The sequence below is a fragment of the Mauremys mutica genome, chromosome 4, assembly GCF_020497125.1.
Source record: "Mauremys mutica isolate MM-2020 ecotype Southern chromosome 4, ASM2049712v1, whole genome shotgun sequence".
Lineage (NCBI taxonomy): Eukaryota > Metazoa > Chordata > Testudines > Geoemydidae > Mauremys > Mauremys mutica.
Window position 1 is genome coordinate 161,599,322 of NC_059075.1, and position 22,898 is coordinate 161,622,219.

Sequence of the window (22,898 nt, forward strand, 5' to 3'; positions counted from 1 at the left end):
CTGCTTTAACCCACTACTCCCCACTCTCCTCCCTGATCTGGGGAGAGAACCCAGGTGTCCTGGCTCCCAACCCCTGCTGTTCTAACCCACTAGCTCCCACTCCCCTCCCAGAACTGGGGAGAAAACTCAGGAGTCCTGGCTCCCAGCCCCCCTGCTGTAACCCACCAGCCCCCACTCCCCTTCCCAGAGCTGGGGATGGAACCCAGGAGTCCTGGCTCCCAGCCCCCACTGCTGTAACCCACTATCCTCCTCTCCCCTCCCAGAGCTGGGATCCGAAACCAGGGATCCCAGTTCCAAGTCTCACGAGGAAAAAGAAAAAGGCGGTGCTGTCTTTGAAACCGGGCCTGAAACAAGCCCAACCCATCTCAGGGTGGGGGGGCGAGGTTATACAAATTCCATTATTTTATTTTTTTAGTAGTTCTAGTTTTGCTGCCTACAACATGAAGTTACACATTAAAAACAATAACCGTGCGCAGACGTCCATTATTAAGAAAAGAGGTCATCCTCTCGCTCGCCACCCTCCGCGGTCGCCGTTGCCTCGTTGTGGGACGTTCCCGTGTGGAACCATCGAAGCATCTTCCGGCGCGGGACGAGAAAACGGAGCATAGGATGCGGCGAGTGGGCGGGATTTTCTTAATTGAACGGGAAGCTCAGAGGCTTCTCAAATTCTGATGACGGGCATCAGTCACCGAAACCGCGCCTACCACCATCTTTAAAGTACAACGTGTAGGGTGACCAGATGTCCCTATTTTATAGGGACAGGCCCAAGATTCAGGGCTTTTTCTTATATAGGCGCCTAGCAACCCCCAGCCCGACTTTTCCCATTTGCTATCGGGTCACCCTACGCTTTGTGCTGAAGTCCCCTAGCACACGAACGAAAGACGCTGCCACTCTCAAAAAATTAAAGCAAAGCCCAATTCCACTTATTAGAGGTGGACGTGACCACATCTGGTCCCCTGTGGTGCCTCCTCCCGGGAACGCCCTCCCCAGCCCTCCGGGGGGCCCCGCACGCTGCTGCTCTGGCGCCGCCCTGGTGGCTGGGAATGTCCTGACCAGGCTTAGTCCCTGTCAAGTATTAAACTAGGGGTCGCACCCTTCAGTGCTGCTGGCGTTTGAGTTCATTGCACCAGCGCTCCCTGTGCCCCCCTCCCTGCAACTCCCCCCCCATTTCCCAGGGGCTCTGTGTGCCCCCCGTCTTCCCCCCATGCTGGGGACTCTGTGGGCCCCCCATTCCCCTCCCCCCGTTCTGGGGGCTCTGAGGGTTCCCATTCCCCCTTCCGCCATGCTGGGGGCTTTATCGCCCCCCATTGTCCCCCTCCCTCATGCTCTATGGGCCTCCATTGCTCCCCTCCCCCCATATAGGGGCTCTGTGGGCCCCTCCATTGGCCCCTCCCCCCATACCAGGGGCTCTGTAGGCCCCCCATTCCACCTCCCACTATGCCAAGGGCTCTGTGTGCCCCCCATTGCTCCCCTTCTCTTGTCTTTTCTTCCTCCCACAGAGCTCCATGGGTCCGGGCGTTGACATTTTAAATGCCAGAGGGACACGGGGGAAGAGATGACTGGGCCCTTCTGAGATGCTGGCAGGGGTTAATCTGGCTCCAGGATGGGGCACTGACTGACTCTAGTGGGGGGGGGGGGAAGGGATCTTTCCCCTATCAGCGGTGCTGGCTCCAACCCAGCCCCAGAGCTGGGGTGGGGAATGGGGTCTTTCCCCTCTAGGGGGCGCCAGCTCCTATCTTAATCCAACAGCCACACGCCATTCCCCACCCAAGGGGTGTGTGAGATGCAGCTGTCTCTAGGGTGGAGTAGAGGGGACCTGTCAGGGCGTGGCCATTTCCTTCCCATTTCAAAGGGGACCACACAGTCCACATCAAAGCCCCCGGCTTTGTGTGGGGCCAGGGCTGGGCTGCAGACGCAGGCAGGATGCTGCGGCCTCTGGGGCCTGACTCTTTGTAGCCACATGACTCACGGGCTGCTGGTAAACTTGTGAACGGAGGCAGCACCAGGATGTGGCCAGAAGCCCCCTCCCGCCAGCAGACAGCCCTCCGCAGCTCCCGTCCCTCCCAGTGGGGCGCGTGAGAATCGAGACCACAGAGGTCAGCGCAGCTCTGGGGGCAGAGCCACATCAGAGCACGGCTGAGCCCTGTGCAAAGAGAAACGAGCAACGAGTTGGATTGTTTTACAGCTGGGGAAATTGAGGCACAGAGAGGGCAGGGGTAAGCCAAGCAGCGAGCTGGGGATAGAACCCAGGAGTCCTGGCTTCCAGTCCCACCCCGCCCAACTCTAGCCCCTAGACCGCACTCCCCTCCCAGAGCCCAGGATGGAACCCAGGAGTCCTGTTTACCTGCCCTCCACCAACCCACTAGAGCCTACTCCCCTCCCAGTGCCAAGGAGGGCACTCTAGTGGGTAAACCTGTGTGGCCTTGTGCGACAGACACAGAAGGAAGGAAGGAAACTGGGAGCCTTTGCAATGGAAACTAGGTTATGGAGACCTTTACTGTGCTAGTAAGCCCTGCTCCCTTCCCAGATCCAGCCCCAGAGCTGTGGGGCTGGTTGGGAACAGGACATGTGGCCTTCCTCCTCTAGGGGGCGCCGGCTCCACTCCGGCCCTAGGGGACGGGACAGGCCGGCTGAGATGGGTGGGGAATGGGCCCCTTCCCTGCATTTCCACCCGGCTGTCACCTGGTAGGGCCTTGTCTTCTCCCCGCAGGCCCAGCAAGGGCCGATGAGGATTTATGAACCGGCCCCTCGCACAGCTCTGCCCTGATCTCTCTTGCAGAGACAGTATCCCAGTCTAATGCAAGTGGCTCAGAGCTCGCGTCAGAGGTTCCGTCGCCGCTGGGTTGACCAGCGCTCCCCAGAGACAGCTGCAGGGCTCAAACGTTATCTTACTGGTGGGTGACCCTAGCAGATAAAGCTGGAACAGAATTTCACTGGATCCAAAGTGGGCCAGGTGCTAGGACCAGCTGCCCGCCAGCAGACACCCCCATTGTTCCTCCATCAGCTGCAGGCACGGCAGGGTTTAGCCGTAAATCGCTATGGCAGATATTAAGCTTTTCACCCATGGAACCTCGGCACGTGTCCTGTTCCCTTGCTTTTGCCTAGCTTCCGTGAGGGCAGCCGCGGCTGAGCAAGCCGGGCCTAGTCCTGGTGGCACCTCCTGGCTCGGATGTTCATGACTGAGAAGGAGAATGGAATGGGGAATGAACTGATCAAATCTCGGGGGCTGGAAACGAGGCCGGACTGATGGACAAAATGAGGAGTGGGGGCTATTTTGGCCACTGCCCCCTTTCCAGGATGAAGAGAGAGCCAGGTGGACAGATGGGAGCCACCGGCACCATCTCCTGGGATCCACCATGACGTCATTGGGCCTTCAGTGTCCTGGGTCTAGGAGCTGAGGTGGGGTCAGGCGAGGCAGAGGGACCCAGGTGATGTTGCCACCTCCGCTGGCTCCGGCTGAGTTCCAGACCCATCCCGGGAGGTGAGACATGAACTTCCCGCCCCCTCCCCCATGGTCTTCTTTTCCTCCCCCCCTTCTTTTTCCTGTCTCCCTGAGAAGAGTCGGGCTTAGCTGGCCAAGGCAGAATCTTTGGTTACCAACCCTCCAGGATTGGCCCGGCGTTTCCAGGAATTGAAGGTGAAAGTTCAATGAAAGATTATGTTGTGATGAAACCTCCACGAATCCGTCCAAACAAAACTACCCACCTGTCGCTGGGGGGACCAGTTTGCCTGGGCTTGTGTTCCTCCAATCGGGAGGCTATGAGGGAGAGTCAATGGTTGCTGCGTTTTTCTTCCCCCTTTCGTGCGTGTTCGTCTTGTTGGTTGTTGGGATAAATGAAGGTGTGGGGGAGCTCTCTTTTATGGACACTCAGCTAGGCAGTTAGCTATGAAGTCCCTCTTGGTGGATGTTCTCTGCTTGCTTTACCTGTAAATGGTTAACAAAGCCCCCCAGGTAAAGGAAAGGGAGTGGGCACCTGACCAAAACAGCCAATGGGAAGGCTAGAACTTTTTAAAATTGGGGAAAAAACTTTCCCTTTGTGTCTGTTGTTGGTTCTCCGGGAAAGAGGGGAACAGGGAGCAGTTATGCTATGCGCAGCTTTAAGCCAGGTATGATCATAGATCATCAGATCATACCTATGTAGTAGTAGGATTTTCTGTTTGTATTTTGTATCATTTAAAATGAAGGATAAAGAATAATAATGTAGCATGTATTAAATGTATTGTGTATGGTTTGACCATATCCTGCCAGCCACCCTTTCTGAAAAGGAAAGGAATGGCCCTAATGGGCCATTGGTAGAGATGCTTCAGCTACAGTCTCTGTCTGTGCTGATTTCAAGGCAGTACCAGACCTTTTAGAGTCACCACTTTGTTGTAGGTTCCGCATTTTAAAATAAGTAAAAGAATGCCATGGTTGTTTTTCTCCTGCATTGCCATTTATTGTTCCTGTTCAAATGCTCTGTGTAAATCCATTCTGTGTTGTGTGTGAATGAGGAATGTGTGTGTTAAGAAATAAGTGTGAAGGCCGTCACCAGACCAGATGTTCTAGGGAGGAACCGGAGACAGATGCAAGGGCGCCAGGAGGTTGCAACACGCCCCTATTGAAATGTCAGAGGAGGGTAGATTGACGACTCTAAAGATGAGACAGGCACCCATCAATGGGGACAAGATCGCTGTGATCAAAACCAGCCCGGGGTAACTCCCTGAGAGACTTGATGAAAGGAGAAGATAAAGGATGAGAAGGACAATTTAAGAAAACAAGCGCTCGTCAAACAACAATTGATGACAGCATGACGGTGCAAAACTCATTGGTCCCAATGAAGGAAAATCACTATATAAACAGGGTGCTTTGCCATGAAACTTTGGGTTCGTCCTGCCAAGACTTCCCCAGAGCATCGTGTCACGACCGACAGAACCCGGCTCCTCCCCACCCGTGATCAACCTCGCTGGCCACTAGATTGATCCAGACTCTGGACTGGCAACTATAACATTGACTGGCGGGAAAGCGTGTGGTGTGATTGAATACATACGCTAATTGTTGAATCTTCAATAAATGCAGCATATTGGCTTTTCCCCTGAGAAAGATCCCGTGTGCGTCTTATAAGCATAACAGGAGGAGGGGACTTGGGGGAAGGCATGGATTGGTGGGGAGAGCAGGAGCAGGAACAGGCAGGGTGGGGGTGGAGCAGGGGTGAGGGTTTAGGGTAAGGGGTGGAGCAGAGATGGGAAGGGGCAGGGCCTGGGGTTGGGGGGGGGGTCCCAGGCCTTGCACCCCCCTAGGGACGGACCTGAGAGGCATGGCCCTGTAACCCCCGTTGCTGTTTGATCATTTGTTGTCTCCTGAATTTAGTTGAACCTTGAGTTTAATTAGTGGTTTCTCCCCTTGGGCTGGTGCAGGAGCCTTCAGTTGTGGGTGGGGCAGCACCCTCCCCCCTGCCCGGGACGTTGATAGATGGGTTTGCTTTGTACCATGGAGAAAAAGAACCAATAGGAAACTGAAAGTAAAAGTCTTTCAGGGTCGCCGACTCCCAGGCTTCACTTTGCATTTACCAGAAATCACGCAGAGCACAAAGCCCAGAAAAGGTCGGCAGCCTCCCACTCCCAGCCCGGGCCCCCGGCGCGCGGCCGGACGGCAGAGGGGAAGCGTGTTTGCTTCTAGGGCGGCATCCTACAGGTGGCCTATTCACATCTCTGTGTAACAGTCCAGGTCGGTGAGAATTGCTCGGCCGGACACGCTCTGGCCATGGGTAGGAGAAAGTCAGATCCCTCAGGGGTGGGTGGGCACCAGGGCGTGTGAGCCCAGGCCGGGGCTGGCTTTGAGGCTCTGCAGCCAGGACAAGAAAGCTCCAGCCCATGCCAGGGGCTCTGTGTGCCCCCTCTTCTCATGTCTTTTCTCCTTGGGTCAGAGGAACACGGGGGAAGAGATGACCGGGTCCTTCTGAGATGCTGGCAGGGGTTAATCTGGTCCCAGGGCAGGTCACTGACTGAGTCATGGGCGTGGGGAATGGACCCTTTCCTCTCTAGAGGTGCTAGCTCCTATCTTAACTCAACAGCCACATGCCATTGCCCTTGGCATGGTGGGGTTGTGAATTCAAGCCTTGAGAGGAGCACTTAGGGATCTGGGGCAAAATCAGTACTTGGTGCTTCTAGTGAAGGCAGGGGGCTGGGCTCAATGACCTTTCAGGGACCCTGCCAGTTCTATGAGATAGGTAGATCTCCATGTATTATAATCCAGGGATGTGTGAGATGCAGCTGCCTCTAGGGTGGAGCAGAGGGGACCTGTCAGGGCGTGGCCATTTTCTTCCCATTTCAAAAGGGGCCTCGCAGTCCACATCAAAGCCCCCAGCCATGTGTGGGGACAGGACTGGCCCACAGACGCAGGCAGGATGGTGTGGGCTTCTGGGGCCTGACTCTTTCTGGCCATATGAGTCATGGGCTGCCAGTAAGCATGTGAGCGAGCAGAGGCAGCACCAGGATGTGGCCAGAAGCAGAGAGCCCTCCACCGCTTCCAGTGGAGTGTACGAGAATCAAGACCACAGAGGCCAACACAGCTTTGAGGGCACAGGCCCATCAGGGGGTGTTGAGCCCTGTGCAAAGAGAAACAATAATCAGCTGGATTGTTTGACAGGTAGGGAAATTGAGGCACGGAGAGGGCAGGCCTAGGTCACAGTCAGGGAGCCAGTGATAGAACCCAGGAGTCCTGGCTCCCAGCCCCCGCTGCTCTAACCCTCCAGCCCCCAGTCCCCTCCCAGAGCCCAGGACAGAACCCTAGTGGGTAAAACCTGTGTGGCCTCGTGTGACAGACACAGGCAGATGGAAGGACACTGGGAGCCTTTGCAATGGAAACTAGGCCATGGGACCTTTACTGTACCCATCGGCCATATTCCCTTTCCTGCCTGGCCCCAGAGCTGAGGGGCTGGTTGGAAAGGGACATGGGGCCTTTCCCTTCTAGGGGTGCCAGCTTCACTCCATCCCCAGAGCAGGGGCGTGGCAGGCTCAGGTGGGTGAGAGTGGGACATGGGGCCTTTCCCCTGTTGGGCCCAACAGACCCCGGTCTCCCCCACCACAGCCAGCCCCTGCCCAGGTGTCCCCCACGCAGTCACCTTCCACCCTGGCCCCCTGCTGGCTGGCTCAGGCAAGTGGATTATGGGATTCGGGGCCGTTCCCATCAAGGGGCCGCTCTCTGATCCAGCCCCAGGTTGGGGGGGGGTTTTAACTTGTATTTTTGTAAGGGACCCCCTGTCTGACACACTGCTTTTCTTCTAGCTGGAACAAACCGTCCTCTGGGGGGAAAGGAGACGAGGGTGAACCTGCAGGGGATGTTGCTGTTGCTGGGAAAGGCCGATCCTGTCTCCCAGAAGACCCAACAAGATGAACACACCTGAAAGGGGATGGAAAAGACCAGCAGAGAGAGCAAAATTCAGTTTTTGACTGACTCTTGTAGCCTCACAGCTGGAGAAACAAGGCCCCAGACACCACCCTGACCAGCCACTTCAAGGCCCGGCAAACTTGTCCCAACAATGGGCCATTTCTGTAGCCAATTTCGATTGGACGTATTCCTGGAGGGGTCTTCACATGACATCATCTTTGCAAAAAATGGAGCCAGGGCCAGCTGAGCCGGACTCTTCTCTGACAGAGACGAAAAGAGCGAGAGAAAGAGGCGAGAGAAGAAAGAAGAGGGGGAAGGAAAAGACGAGCACAAGGGAGGGGGAAGGAGCAGGAAGTCCACGTCTCACCTCCCCAGCCATGTTTGGGATTTAGCCAAAGCCAGCAGAGGTGGCAACGTCACCCGGGTCCCTCTGTCTGGCCTGATCCCAGCTGAGCTCCAAGGCCCAAGACAATGAAGCCCCAATGATGTCATGGCAGTTGGATCACCAACTCTCCAGGACCCCCTTAGAACCTCCAGGAATTAAAGAGGAATCTTTCATTAACAATTCTGTCTTGTGATGAAACCTCCAGGAATATGTCCAACCAGAATTGGCAACCCTACCTGGTGCAATGCAGGAGACGATACAGGTGGCTGCCATTATGGTGAAACTTGCTCCCATCTGCCCATCCGGCCTCTTCATCGCCACCCCAGAGTTCTCTCTAAAACAGGGCAGTGGCCAAGCTAGTCCCTTCCCTCCTGGTTTTGTCGACCAATCAGGCCTCCAATTTTATTATCTGCTAGGGACTTCCTCCATTAAGATAATGTTTGATCCCGGCAGCGTGCTCTGTGGATATATAGCTGGAGTTGGGAGGGGGCGTTTGTCACATGTTACCTACCAGCTCTGTGTTCAGCCTGTATCCAGCCTGTCTGACTCACAAAGGACCTCCCCCCACCCCAAAGCTCTGCTTGAATCCAAACAGCTCAGAAGAAAGACTTACAAAAAGCAATGAAAAGGCAGGGGGAGACACACCTAAGCCCCTCCGGACAAGGGTGACAGGATTAAGAAAACTCCCCCAGCCTCGATTGCATCAAAGATGGGACGCAGAGTCACCTCCATTAGCGCACAGAATGGAGAACAGACATTCCAAAGCAAGAACCGCACTGAACTCTGGGACCAGGAAAGCGGGGAAGCAGTGCATGGTGTGAAATCTCTGCTCCAGATGTTGATGACCCCACGCCTGCGCACACCCAGCTCAGCAGTTATCTGACCAATTCTAGTAATAAATCCTCTACTGGTATCCAATATACTGAAGCTGCCCAATGGCATTATGAGCTCCCGCGAAGGGACACCGCCCATAGCCGGGAATGATCAGTTCTTATTGTCTAGCCTGAGCAAAACAGCTTTGAAATACTCCCTTAAATCATTAGTTTACCCACCAAGAAATCTAGTGTCTCCCTTGAACCATTGCTCTTTTCCTACAACCCCCCCCCCCCATACACGCTCAAGTGAGTGTTCTGATGCCTGGATCCAAAATCTGCATCAGCTACATTGGGACTTTATCTTCTCCTGACTGATGGTGCTGGGAGCTCTGCTTGTCTCCAGCACTCCAGACTCTCAGCTACCACCAGCACCTGGGAACCCTGGTCGATTCAAGCTTCACGGAGAGGTGAGAAACCCCCGCGCCGCCCCCACCCCCATGGGTGTTTTTGGCTTCCTCATTTACTCTGCAGCAACTCTCCTCGTACCTAAGCTAAAGATCCCTGCAGCGCCCAAAAGTCCTGTGGGGTTTGCTCATCCAGTGGGTCACTACTCAAACAATTGTAACGTGAAAGTGGGGATAGGGACGTGCAGAACCTGGGGCATATGAGGGTGGCAGGTTGAAAGTGCTGTTCAACCCAGCCTACTAAGTCCAGAGACATAAGGGGTCAGCTTGGGAGTGCTGATTAACACAGTCCTCATAGACACGCTGTGTGTGTGTGTGTGTGTGTGTGTGTGTGTGATTCGGGGGCTGGAAGAACCCAGCCCAGGGGAACCCAGGTCCTGCAGGAGAGCTCCATTGGGAGAGGGCTTGCAGACAGGAGAAGTAGGGCTCTGTATGAGAACACAAGTGACACAAGCAGCACACTGATAGAATTACAGAAACAACCCCCCACTCCCCCCGAAGAGTAACCCTAATAAATGAGCGTACCTCAAAGCAACAGGCAAATCTGGTAACACACCCTAATGGCAACGGAGCCCGTGGAACAAGCTGTGAGATCCCTGCTTCAAACTGGGTTTCTGTCTCCGTGAGAGAGATATCAGGGCAGTGCTGCACAAGGGACAGGTCTGTGAATCCTTATCAGACCCTGCTGGGCATACGGGGAGAAGACAGGGCCTTACCGGGCGACAACCAGGTAGAAATGCAGAGAAGGGGCGTTTTCTGTGCTGATTCCAGTTTTTCGTGCTCTCTAACCTAAATCTCTCTGGCTGCAGATTAAACCTGTTGCTTCTTGCCCTGTTTCCTGTGGCCAGTGAGAACAATCGATCCCTGTCCTCTTTATCCCAGCCGTGAACATATTTAAAGACTGTTCCCAACTCCTCCCTTCTTTTCTCAAGAATAAACAGGACCAGATTTGTAACCTTTCCTCCCAGGTCAGGTTTTCTAAACCTTTCTGATTTTTGTTGCTCTCCTCTGGACTCTCTCCAGTGTGTCCACATCTTTCCTAAAGTGCAGCTCCCAGAACTGGGCACAGTTCTCCTGTGAAGGCCTCACCAGTTCCGAGCAGAGCAGGACAATTACCTCCCACATTTACGTATGACACTCCTGTTTCTGCACACCAGAAAATTCACTTTTTTCTCCCCCACATCACAGCCTTGACTCATATTCAATTTGCGATTCCCTGTAGCCTCCAGGTCCTTCCCGACACTAAATCCTCCTCAAACTGAATGATTGGAGTGATGTGAAAACCTGATTTTCATGTGGTTATCTGGCTGTGCCAAAAATTTGGGGGGGGGGGGGTTGGGGGTGAACTTGAAAAGAAAGAAAAATTAGTTGTTTGGCAAAGTGGAAACAGAGGGAAAAAATCATATTGGGTCAAATGAAATGCTTCTATTTGGAGGGATTTAAAAAATAAAATAGGAGATTTTGACTGGAATTGAAGTATCAAAATGTTTCAAGATTTTGGACCATTTTAGGGATGGGGATGGAAACAATTTGCTGAAATTGACACAAATTCACAAAATTTCTCCGTCAACTTGAATCTGCATTCGAGAGAAAACATTCAGAATTTTTGCCCAGTTCAGGCCGGGAGTCTGAGCTCTCCAGCCCCAGCTCACCCGGGTTCTGTCCCAGCTCTGGGAGGGGAGTGGGGCCAAGTGGATTAGAGCGAGGGTGGGGGGTGGGCTGGACCCAGGACTCCTGAGTTCTGTGGCTGGCTTTGGAAGGGGATAATCATAAAGCCTCCTTAGGCTCCTACTCTGAGTCAGACAACTGCACATACAGAAGGAACTGATGTTAAAGGAACAGCACCCGGGGACTGGAGATCCATGGAGAAGCATTACCGCCTATTGGTGGATATTCTACTACAGCAGGCCTAACAGAAGACACTTTCAGGTTACTTCAGTGATGAACGACCCTGAAGTACTCACCCAGCATTGAGCTGCAGCCACTTCTGGTGCAGAGCAGCTGGAGACCAATCTTTGTGTCGATCACATGAGAGTCAAACCTTTTGCAACACAGGATTTTTAAAAGTGCTTTATTTATCATTTGTTATTGCAAAATACAAGTCAGGCCAGGTTTCATTCAATCACCAAAGCAACTGGAAAAGTCACTCCACATTGCAGCATAGAGGTTAAGAATTCGAACTCCTGTGATCTATCCTTGCATGCGGGAGGGGAGTGGGCTCTGGTGGGACAGAGCAGGGAGGGCTTTGAGCTAGGACTCCTGGGTTCTATTCCCACCTCCAGGAGAGGAGGGGAGCTGTTTGGAGCAGGGGGTGCTGGGACTGATGAAACCTGGGTTCTATCCCTGCCTGGGGAGGTTCAGTTGAGTTTAGAGAGGAGAGAAGGGAGCTGACCCAGTCCCTTACTCTCTCGGCAGCCAACAGCGGTGTGGTGTTGGACAAAGAACAGGAGCAGATGCTGGAAAGCGGTCAGACGGAGGCGTTTGTCTCTAATGTGAGTACCAGGGAGGTGGGGGGGAATGATGGCGCTCAGGGTATGTTGAATGGAAAGATTAATCTTTCATTAAAGATTCTGTCATGTGATGAAACCTCCAGGAATATGACCAACCAGAATCAGGAACCCTGCCTGGTGGAGTCCAAGGGACAGTAGAGGTGGCAATAGAACCTCTATAGCGAGCTCTGAGCCCCTTGCATTAGACTGGGATTCTGTCTCTGCAAGAGAGATCAGGGCAGAGCTGTGCGAGCTGCCGGTTCATAAATCCTCGCTGGGCCTGCGGGGAGAAGACAGGGCCCTACAAGGGGACAGCCGGGTGGAAATGCAGGGAAGGGGCCTTTTCTGCACTGATCAAAGCTTTTCCTGCTCTCTTCTAACTAAATCTCCCTTCCTGCTGATTAACCCTGTTACTTCTTGTCCTACCTGAACCGTTGATCCCCGTCCTCTTTATACCAGCCCTGAACACATTTAAAGACTGTTCTCGAGTCCCCCTTCTTTTCTCAAGTCTAAACATGCCCAGTTTTTTAACCTTCCCGCCCAGGTCTGGTTTTCTAAATCTTTTCTCATTTTTGTTGCTCTCCTCTGGACTCTCTCTAGTGTGTCCACATCTTTGATAAAGCCTTTTTTGCAACTGCATCACGGTCTTCACTCATTCAATTTGTGATCCACTGTAGCCCCCAGGTCCTTGCCTGCACCAAATCCTCCTCAAAGTGAATGATTTGGAGTAATGCCAAAAACCCCAGGGGGAGAGGGGGCGGGATTTCATTTTGGCTTAACCTGAAAAAAAATCAATTTGGGGGCAAAGTGAAAGCATATAAAAAATATCACATTTGGTCAAATAAACGCTTTGAGGATTTTAAAAAATAAAATAGGAGATTTACGATTAAATTTTTTTGAACATTTCGAGCGATTGAGAAACCATTTTCTGAAGTTGACGCAAATTCGCTAAATTTCTACTGTCAACTTGAATCTGTAATTTTTGATGAAAATTATTCCCCAGTTCTAGCTGAGACTCCAAGGTCCCCAGCTTCGGCCCCCTCCTGGGTTCTATCCCCAGCCCAGGGCAGAGTGGGGTCTGGTGGATCAGAGTGGTGGGGCTGGGAGCCAGGACTCCTGGGTTCTCTCCCCAGCTCTGGAAGAGGAGTGGGGTCTGGTAGTCAGAGTGGTGGGGCTGGGAGCCAAGACTCCTGGGTTCTATCCCAGCTCTGGGAGGGGATAATCATAAAGCCTCTCTACACTCCTACACCGAGTCAGACTACTGCACAGGCAGAAGGACCTGACAGGAAATGAGCCGCTCATGGGGACTGGAGATGCCTGGAGAAGCACTGCCCCCTACTGGTGGATACTGTACTACAACAGGCCTAACAGGAGACACATTCAGGGTACTTCAGTGACCAACAACCCCAAAGTGCTCACCCAGTACTGAGATGCAGCCACCTCTGGGGAGGGGCAGCTGGGGAACAGGTGCAAGGTGACGTCACACCAGGAGGACCATGTTTCATTCAATCGCCACGGCAACTGGGAAATGTCACTCCACATTGCAGCTTAGAGGTTAAGAATTAAAATAAAGCGCTCGGGGTAGAATCCAGGGGAAGATGTCACCGTTGAATATCAATTGGCTGGAGTAATCTCACTGCCATCCAGTGGCTGGAAAAAGATTTGACCCTTAGATAATAACTCAAATGGGGGAGGATGTAAAACCTATACCTCCTCACCAACAAATTTAACTTCCCTGAGACGTGGAGTACCTTATGGAACTTGGAGAAACAAAGCCATTTGTAATAATCTGATGGGAGGGGAGTTTAACCTTATATAAGCTTAAATATGAGGATGAAGGACAATATTAAGTGCTCGTTATAGCTACTTTTCAAACCAAATCAGGAAGCAAAAGTTATGTACTAAATGTGACATTTGATCTTAAGGTTCGGAATCCAATTATTGACGACAATTATGACAATCCAATACCGAATGATGTAACTTGTCCAATGATAAATCCAGGACCTGCTAGTGGTCTCACCACAACGCCCATAATAGGGGAAGTGATTAATCAGGTTTGGTTTATGCATATTCCTGCACTGTTAAATTTGTCTAACTGGTATCTAGGAGAATTTAGCTATTGTCAGCACACCAAAGTGGCTTCCATTTTCTCAGTACAACTTGTGGATAGGATTGCAGCCTATCAGCAAGAAGTGTGAGATATTGTTCTGTTGTGGGTGCATAAACCACATACCTCTAGGAAAAAGCTTAGCTTGAATCTTCTTGGAGGTTTAGGATCTCTGGCAGGACTAGTTGGTTCAGGAGTGTTGATTTGGAACCAAGTGAATATTTGGAAAATTCACAAACATAGATTATGTGTTACAAGAGGAACCAAACTGAGTAGTCAATCCAATGTTACAGGGAATAAAGGGATTGTCACAGGAAGAGTGATTTACTGTTCACAATATGCATGACATAACCCAACTATTTACTGAAACCCAACGTAAAATTAATCAGCTAATTGCTTTAAACAATGATCAGCACAGGGATCAACATTTAGAAAAGGAGATTATATGCTCTGCATATGGGGACTACATTGTAAATGCAACCATTGATACATTATGATCCTTAAAATTGGAAAAGGTTCCTGACTTAATTAAAAATGAGCAACTGTTAAGTTGGTACTGTCCCAAATGTTTTCAAAGGCTGGAAAAGGAACGAGCCACATGTTTGGATTCATGCCACCATTTATCAGTGGGTGATATGAGAGAGATGGGATCTGTGACATGTCACCTCAACCGAGGCAGTTGTTCTCGTTCTAAAGATTGTACAATTGCACAATCCTTGTATGTCTCATTCACAGTCTCATTACCAGTGTTTGACCCGAACAAGGATGTGTACAGGCAATTGGTAGCTGTCCATTCTATAGGTCTACCTCAAAGGCAACATCTATAGGGACCGCGTTAATGCACCTCCCTTGGTGGTCTATCACACTCCAACTCAGACCTGGAAAGTACCTCAGTACATCTGTAGGTGTAGCGTGTTTGAGACAGACACTGCTCTGTGTGAACTGCAGGGGGAAAAATTACAGAATTCATTATCGTCATGCCTGATGAGGCTGACCAAGTGGAAGACTCCAATGGAGAGGGTGACCTATGCTGGAAACAGCCAATTTTGCATGGTTACCAATCAAAAGAGGTACCAATATGGTCCCTTGAAGTATCCTGTCTTAAAGACAAATTTCTGTTTTTCTCCAAAGCAACCCAAGCTATTCCCCCTAGTCCCACTTTTGAAAACATCACCATTATCCAGTCCGACCCAGCCTATCAGGATTTAACTATCCAAAGTACACCCACCTTTCTTGTCTACATTCCCCCACTAGGGTTACAGTTAAAGTCATTATTGGCTCGTAAGGAGACCCATCTCATACAAATTACTAACAATATGAACAAAGCCAAACAAGCTATTACCCAGCTAATGAACGAGGGTGATGAGTCTGCAACAACTCCCAGGAAGAATTTGAAATTAAAAGGATGGGTTATTATCCAGATGTAAGCAGAGTCAGGATGAGCTCTACCCAGACATCTGGTGGTGAATTATGGTGAGTTGTGGAAAAGAACTGAGGGGGCTGATCTTGTTTGCATAGGCACACCCACCCCACCTAGCATGAGTCCATGGCAGCCCAAAACGGTCACTTTGACAGCTGTGGGATCCCCAATTTCTTGGTTATTGGGGTAGGAGGAATAAAGTGTTGTTACCCTGATTATGTGAATGAAGGACCATGAGACTGTTTTATGACAGAGAGTCTCACCATCAACTAAGTAGTACTTGCTAGACAAGGAATATGGGTTCCAAAAGCCAGTGAATTGAGAGAGGTTGGGGATAAATGTGTGTACCTGATAGTATGGGCCCCTTTTGAGGGCCTGGCACACTAATTGCACCTTCTTTTTCCTCTCCACTGTTGAATAGCAGAGCTAATTTTGATTCCATTAGGAATCTAGCTAGAGGCTGCTGAGCTGAACTCACTTTGGGCCAATGGTGCACCAGCACTGGGGCTCTCCTACTACAAGCTGAAACCACTAAAAGAGATAAAATTACTGAGCTGCAATCACTGAGTGTGTGTTAACTAGTGGGGGAGCCTGAAGATATATTGCTGAGCAGTTTGCAGGACGGTTGGAGCAGCAAGTGCAACGGAGCTGAGCAGTTTGCAGGATGGCTGGAGTGGTTCATGGGATGGCTGGTGGAATGGAGCAGCTGGTGGAGCAGAGCAGCTTCTGGGACAGTTGGAGCAGCCCACGGAACAGCGAGTGGAGCAGAGCAGAGCAGTTTGCGGGGACGGCTGGAGGAGAGGAGCGGAGTGGAGCGGCTGGTGGAGCAGAGCCATTCGTTGTGAAGGCTGCAGCAGACCTCCACGGAGAGACGGGGCAGTCGGCCTTGGCCCACGTAAGGTGCCCCGTAACACCCTGTATGCTCCCCCCCCAATTCCACCCAGGCTGGGGGGGTAAAACTCTGCAGATGAACTTTTGAACTCTGGGGCGGCACTGACCAGGGACAGAAGACTTTTGGGTTGTTGGACTTTGGGGTGATTTGGACTTAAGACCCTGAGGGGAAAAGGACAGTGCCAAAACTTACTTGGAGGTGGGTCTTTTGCTCATGGTTTGTGTTATGAATCCTGTTTGTGGTGTTTCCCTAACGTAATGCCACATTGTTTCCCTCCTTTATTAAAAGTATTTTGCTACACTCGGACTCCGTGCTTGCGAGAGGGGAAGTATTGCCTCCTAGAGGCACCCGGTGGGGGGGTATGTAATTGTCCCAGGTCACTGGGTGGGGGCTCGAGCCGGTTTTGCATTGTGTTATTGACATGGAACCCCTGGATACTGAACCCAGCCCTTGTTGCTGCTAACTCAGAGGGGCAGAAGGGTTACACAAGGAATTGCAATTGGGATTAATTTCCTTGTTTTAGGATGCCTGCAGTATAAATCCAACAGGCCCAAGCAGAGACCTCGATGGGCACCAAATGTTAAGGATAATTAATATGTATATATGGTGCCCACTCCAGAAACGTTCCAGGGTCCAAAATACCATCTTTATAATACCCTTCCTCCACCCCGACCAAGGGAAAATGACCCCACAGATATTTAACCACCTACATCCGTACCTGTGTGGTGGGATTCATTGTTGCAAACCCATCAAAGGGGGGCTTGTAGCCTATAGGATTAACCTGCTTGCTTGCATGTATATATATTTTCTTATAGTTCAAGTATTTGTTTTATTGTAATAGGTTTATAGATTTATATTCAAGTAAGTTTGGCTGTAATGCAAGGGACCTACAGGCTATATCCTGTATATTGAGCTAAGGCAAAGTTGGCATATCTATATCTGGGATCTTTCACCCAGATAGCAAAGTTGGCTTACATGTATCTGGGACCTTTCACTGAGAGAGCAAAGCCAACACACACACACGTCTGAAACGTTTCACCTAGATAGATAGATAATAGTAGAATGGCATAGGGGGATCCAAGTCTGTACCCTCAAACTTAACTTAACCCTAAAAGTCTGTGAGCTTTCTGTCATACCCCTGAGGGCCCTTTGTAAATTCAGTGGAGCCTGATTCGGGACAACAACCTTATTATCTTCTGATCAGATAGATTGGTGAGCCTAAAACCCATACTATCCAAATTAATATTATTAACCTCCTAAATCAGACAACAGGGGTCTGGTGAGTTAGAGTGAGGGGGCTGGGAGTCAGGACTCCTGGGTTCTATCCCAGCTCTGGGAGCGGAGTGGGGGCAGGTGGGTTGGGGTGGGGAGCCAGGACTCCTGGGTTCTATCACCAGCTCTCTGACTGTTACCTAGGCCCGCCTTCTCCATGACTCAATTTCCCCACCTGTAAAACAATCCAGCTGATGATTGTTTCTCTTTTCACTGAGCTCAGCAGGCCCGCTCTCATGTGCCTCTGCCCGCAAAGCTCTGTTGGCCTCTGTGGTCTCAATTCTCATACTCTCCACTGGGAGGGGTGGAAGCTGCGGAGGGCTCTTTGCTGGGGGTGCTTCTGGCCACATCCTGGTGCCGCCTCTGCTCAGGTGCTTACCGGCAGCCCATGACTGATGTGGCCACAAAGAGTTGCCTGCGTCTGCAGCCCATTCCTGGACCCACGCATGGCTGGGGGCTTTGATGTGGACTGTGAGGCCACTTTTGAAATGGGAAGGAAATGGCCACGCCGTGACAGGTCCCCTCTGCTCCACCCCAGAGGCAGCTGCATCTCACACATCCCTGGATGGGGAATGGCGTGTGGTTATTGAGTTAAGAGAGGAGCCGACGCCCCTACGGAGGAAAGGCCCATTCTCCAGCCCCCTGACTCAGTCAGTGCCCCACCCTGGGGCCAGATTAACCCCTGCCAGCATCTCAGAAGGACCCAGCCATCTCTTCCCCCGTGTTCCTCTGGCATTTAAAATGTCGCGGCCCTGACCCAAGGAGAAAAGACACGAGAAGGGGGGAAACACAGAGCCACTGGCACTGGGGGAGGGGAAAGGGGCACACAGAGCCCGTGGCGTGGGGGGAGGGGAAATGGGGGCACACGGAACCCCCCCCGTGGGGCTGCCCAGGGCCTCTGGCATGGAGATGGGGTGGGCCCGGGCAGGGAGCGGAAGGCTGTTGACCTTTTCTGGGCTTTGTGCTCTGCGTGATTCCTGGAAAATGCAAAGTGAAGGCTGGGAGCCAGCAACCATGAAAGACTTTCACTTCCAGCTGGCTCTTTTTCTCCATCCTACAAAGCAAGCCCACCTATCAACGCCCCGGGCAGGGGGGAGGGTGCCACCCCACCCACACTGAAGGCTCCTGCGCCTGCTCAGGGGGACAAACCACCAACTAAGCCCAAGGTTCAGCTAAATTCAGGGGACAACAAATGATCAAACAGGAGCAGGAGGCTACAGGGCCATGCCTCTCAGGGCCGTCCCTAGGGGGGGTGCAAGGCCAGGGACAACCCCCCCCCCCTCAATCCCCAACTAGGCGTAGGGGTAGCGGGGTCCCCCTCAGTGCGCCAGAGGCTGGTCCTGGCAGGAAGCACCAGGATCAGAGACCTCCTGCACTACGAGCAGTGGGGGAGGGTCTGGGTGGATCCCCTGGCACTTGCTCATTTCATGGGGCTCTCTACCCCTCATACCTCCCGGCGTGTACTCCCGGAGGTGAGGGCAGCCTTACCGCCCACCTCTGTGGCTTTCCTTGAGTAGGTTCTGTGAGAGGGAGCTCCCCGTCTGCCCCTCTCCCCTGCCCTCTGGACCGTGTTATCAGGCCCCTGCCCCGCGAGCCAGCCCCACACACACACACACACACACACACACTCTCTCTCTCTCTCTCTCTCTCTCTCTCTCTCTCACACACAACTTGAGAAGGCTCCATAATCTGCAGCCGGTTCATTTCCAAATCACACGAAGGAAACATCTGCTCCACACGTTTCATTTGCTCCACACGTTTCATTTGCTCACCCTCGGCACCTTGCACCATCTATAGAAGGTGAGGAGCCCCGGGGAGCCAGCCTTTATTCCAAATGGTTCTGCGGCCCACCAGGAACATCAGCTGATGGCTCCATGAAGGTACTTGGATGGTTCACACCTATCCCAGGCACTTGCCCTCTTCTGGCATGAGAGAGACTCTGGCGCATGTTTACCTCGCGTGCACCAGGTTGCAGACCCCTCGGATGGAGAAAAAAGAGCTGCCGGTCGTACCGGAGCCCAAGGGGGAGGCAGAGGAAGTTGTGTGCCAACACACTTCATGCAGCTTAAAGGAGTCTCTGCAGGGCCTCAAGGTAGAAGACTTGGACTTGGATGCAGAGGCAGACCAGGCCCTGTCCTTCCCCCTCTGGGGGAGACTGAGAACCCCAAAGAGACCCAGTGCAGTCCTGGCCAGAGAAACTCCAGAGCTACCTTCTGGAGCTGGGCCAGGAAATCCAGGGCCAGGCTCAGGGTGTTGAGCTGGTGCCAGAGCAGGGACAGGACTAGCTGGTTGAGCACCAGTGATTTCCACCACAGGAAGAGGCACCGGAACAGTCCGGTTCACCTCCACAGCCGCTCAGCCACCCTGCCCTCCAAATCCTGCCTGTTCTCCGATGGAGAGGGATGGGTGGAGGAAAGGTGAATGCTCAGAGGGGGTAGCAGACCCATGCTCTACTGGATGGCCTGAAGCGCGGGTGGGAGGGAAGTCGCCTGCCACCTGTCTCTGACCCCCAGTTGGCTCGAGAGTAGGAGGCTGCTGAAAAAATAGCCAGTCAGGCCTCCACCTGCACCAGGTCACCTGTGTCCTGGACCAGGAGAAGCACATCGGTGGCACATGCTGACAGGCCCACTCACAACTCCAGCTCCTGGAGCACCAACCCTATCAACCTCTTCCGGAGGAGGTGGAGGAAGGCCTCAATGGCCAGAGTGTGCAGCTGGCCTGACAGCTGATCATTTCAGTCAGGGACCAGTTGAGCCTGACCAAGCACTCCACGGAGGCGCACAGCACCTGCAGGAAACCCACAAACAGTGTCTCAACCGTGAACACCCGCAGAGTGCCCAGGAGCTACCCATAGTCCACCCTGTCAAATGCCTTTTCGTGCTCAGAGAGAAGCGGGCAAATAACAGACCGTCCCTGCACACGAGCTCAAGGAGGTCCCCGAGCCCACCAGTGTGGACCCCAGTCACCAGGGCCATCCTAGGGTGGGTGCGGGGCCCAGGACAACCCCCCTCCACTCCCGTCCCCACGCCCACTCCACCCCTTCTTCCAAGCCACCACCCCACCTCTTCCCGCACCTGCTCTGCCTCGCCCTGCCTGCCCCCACTCCACCCCTTCCCCGAAGTCTCTACTCTGCCTCTTTTTGGCTTCCACACCCTCCTCTGAGCGACACCAGGACCCAGCAGAGTTGGGTGGGCTGGGGCCAGGTCGCTCGCTGCTACCAGCACCAGGGCCCCTGCTAAGCCCTCAGGGCATTCTGGACCCGGCATCTATAGTGGGAAAACCCTATTTTAGTTTAGGTATGAGTTACTTAGAATGAAGGATAATAAATAATGTCGTATGTATTAAATATATTGATATATCTTGTAGTTATAATTTGAAGTACCCACCCAGCCACCCTTTCTGAAAGCAGGAAGGAACGGCCTAGTGTGCCCTTGGTAAAGATTAATCAGCCAGAATCTTGTGTCTGAAGCTGATTTCAAGGCAGGAACAGACCCTTGTGGTCGCCACTTTGTTATCGGTTTAAAGTTAGCTTTGTGAAAGAAGCAGAAGAGTGTGATGATTGGTTTCTTTAAATTGTAACTTGATGTTCCTGGTTAAATGTTCATACTGTTTCTGTGTAAATCAGTCCTGTTTTATGGGTGAATGAGGGATGTGTGTGTTAGAAGATGAGAGTGAAGGCCATCACCTGACCTGATGTTCTAGAGAGGAACCGAAGACAGATGCAAAGGCACCAGGAGATTGCTGTGTACCCCTAAAAACATTTTGAGGAGGAGGGCAGATTGAAGACTCTAAAAGGTGAGGCAAGCACCTATCAATCAGGACAAGAGAGCTGTAACCCAAACCAGTATGGGGTAACTCCCTGAGGAATTGATGAAAGGATGAGAACAACTTAAGAAAACAAGCACTGGACAAGCACTCATCAAACAGCGATTGATTACAGCATAACTGTGAGAAACTCACTCACCCCAATGAAGGAAAATTCCTATAAAGCAGGGTGCTTTGCCATGGGACTTTGGGTTCACCTTGCCACAACTTCAGAGCATCGGACTGCAACCGACAGGACCTTGCTTCCCCACTCATGACCAATCTAATTGCCCATTAGATTAGTCCGAGCTACAGACTTGTAACTATAACATCGACTGGCGGGACAGTGCATGTGTGTCTGAGTGTGTGTGTATGTTTATGTGAGCATATGCTAGCTGCTTCACTATTCTATTCTTCATAAACGTGGCGTACCGCCTGATCCACTCAAAAAGATCCTGTGTGCTTCTTATAAGCATAACACATGCCCCTGAAGCATGGGGCCATCCAAAGCATGGGGCCAGGGGCAGTTGCCATTTACAGCCAAATGGCCTTTGCTATGACCGAGTAGGCTCTGCTGAGAAGTGGACAGGACACCAATTCCAAAGGTCGTGGTGCAGAGATCCCCCTCAGAGGTGGGCACTGGGTGCCTGCATGACAGGGGTAGCACTCTGCTCCCTACGGACTCGTCCCAGACAATGGCAAGGTCCAGGCCAAGGATGTCCCAGAACATGTGGTAGAACCCCATGGTTTGGGGGCGGGGGGCACAGGAGGGGCTGTGGCATCCGAGCTGCGCCGCCTGGTCAGCAGATTACCAGTCGCTGGGGTATCCATTCTCCAGGCGACTGACTGAGTCCCAAGTTTCATTGCTGGTCCATGTAAAAATAACCTCCCTCTCCCATTAACTCATTAAACCAGTAACACCCGGGGAACCTGAGTCCCAGCACCTCTGCATGCAGATCATTGAAAAACCCAGAAAATCCCCCACTTTGTCACAGCAGGCATCGGGCTGCCTGCAACTGGATTCTGTTAATTAAGGTTCTCTCTGTTTCTCTTTTTTTAGCAAGGGTCAGAGGCCAAACAGCTCCTCTCTGGTAATAGCCACGCCCAGATCTGCCCAGATCTGGTGCTTCATCCCTCTCCTCCGCCTTCTCCTGGGCGATCTCCCCCAGTGCTACACGAGCAAGGCTGAGGTGAGCGTTGAGAATGTGGCCTCTCTGCCTGTGTACAGCCTGGCAGGGGAGGCCATCGACGTGACCATGCTGGGTGAACACCAGCCTGTGGCGCAGCCTGAACAGTCCCTGCAGCCTGTGCCAGAACCTGCCACTGGCCATGGTGGACTGGAGGGTCCACAGCTGGTGCAACGGGACCTCAGCAGCTCGGTGGAAGAGTCAGCCATGGACGTAGCCCAGGCAATGGGGTCGGATGTGAACAATGACTGGAAGTTGGAGCTGGAGCTGGAGCTGTCGGATGAGTCCCCAGTCCTGGCCATGGGCGTTCCCGGTCCTGGCTCACCAGATATGCCTACCTGAAGCAGTGTAGGCCAAGTTCATGTTCATGCACCACGAGGCGTCCTGTGTGTTTCACAGGTGAGAATCCCCTGAAGCGCCCCCTGCTGGCCCCTGCAGCACAGCATCCTCCTCCGAGCCCCCCGCCCTTCCCTCTGGAGAACAGCGCCCCCTAGTGCTGCTCTAGGGCAATGAGGCCAGAACTGACCTCCACAGGTGAGCGTCCATCACAGAGCCCTGCTCCAGGGCAGCTGGGGGAGGTCTCTGTTTGACTCCTAATTCCTCTCTCTTTTCCCTCTGGGAAGGTTAAGGGACCCCAAAGCCCCCCACTGCCACCCTACTTCTCCCAGGCCCTGCATCTCCTGGCACCCAGCTACCA

At 52.5% G+C, this 22,898-nt stretch overlaps 1 long non-coding RNA gene across 2 annotated transcripts; it reads left to right on the forward strand.

The window, feature by feature from the left end:
* The first annotated feature begins 7,235 nt into the window (after positions 1–7,235).
* LOC123369779 lies at positions 7,236–15,806 on the forward strand. 2 transcript variants are annotated; one of them, XR_006579139.1, is made up of 3 exons: positions 7,236–9,033; positions 11,446–11,522; positions 15,471–15,806. It is a non-coding gene; the product is annotated as an uncharacterized LOC123369779 (long non-coding RNA). The 2 variants fall into 2 exon arrangements; XR_006579140.1 differs by having other exon boundaries at positions 15,492–15,806.
* The last annotated feature ends 7,092 nt before the right edge of the window (positions 15,807–22,898 follow it).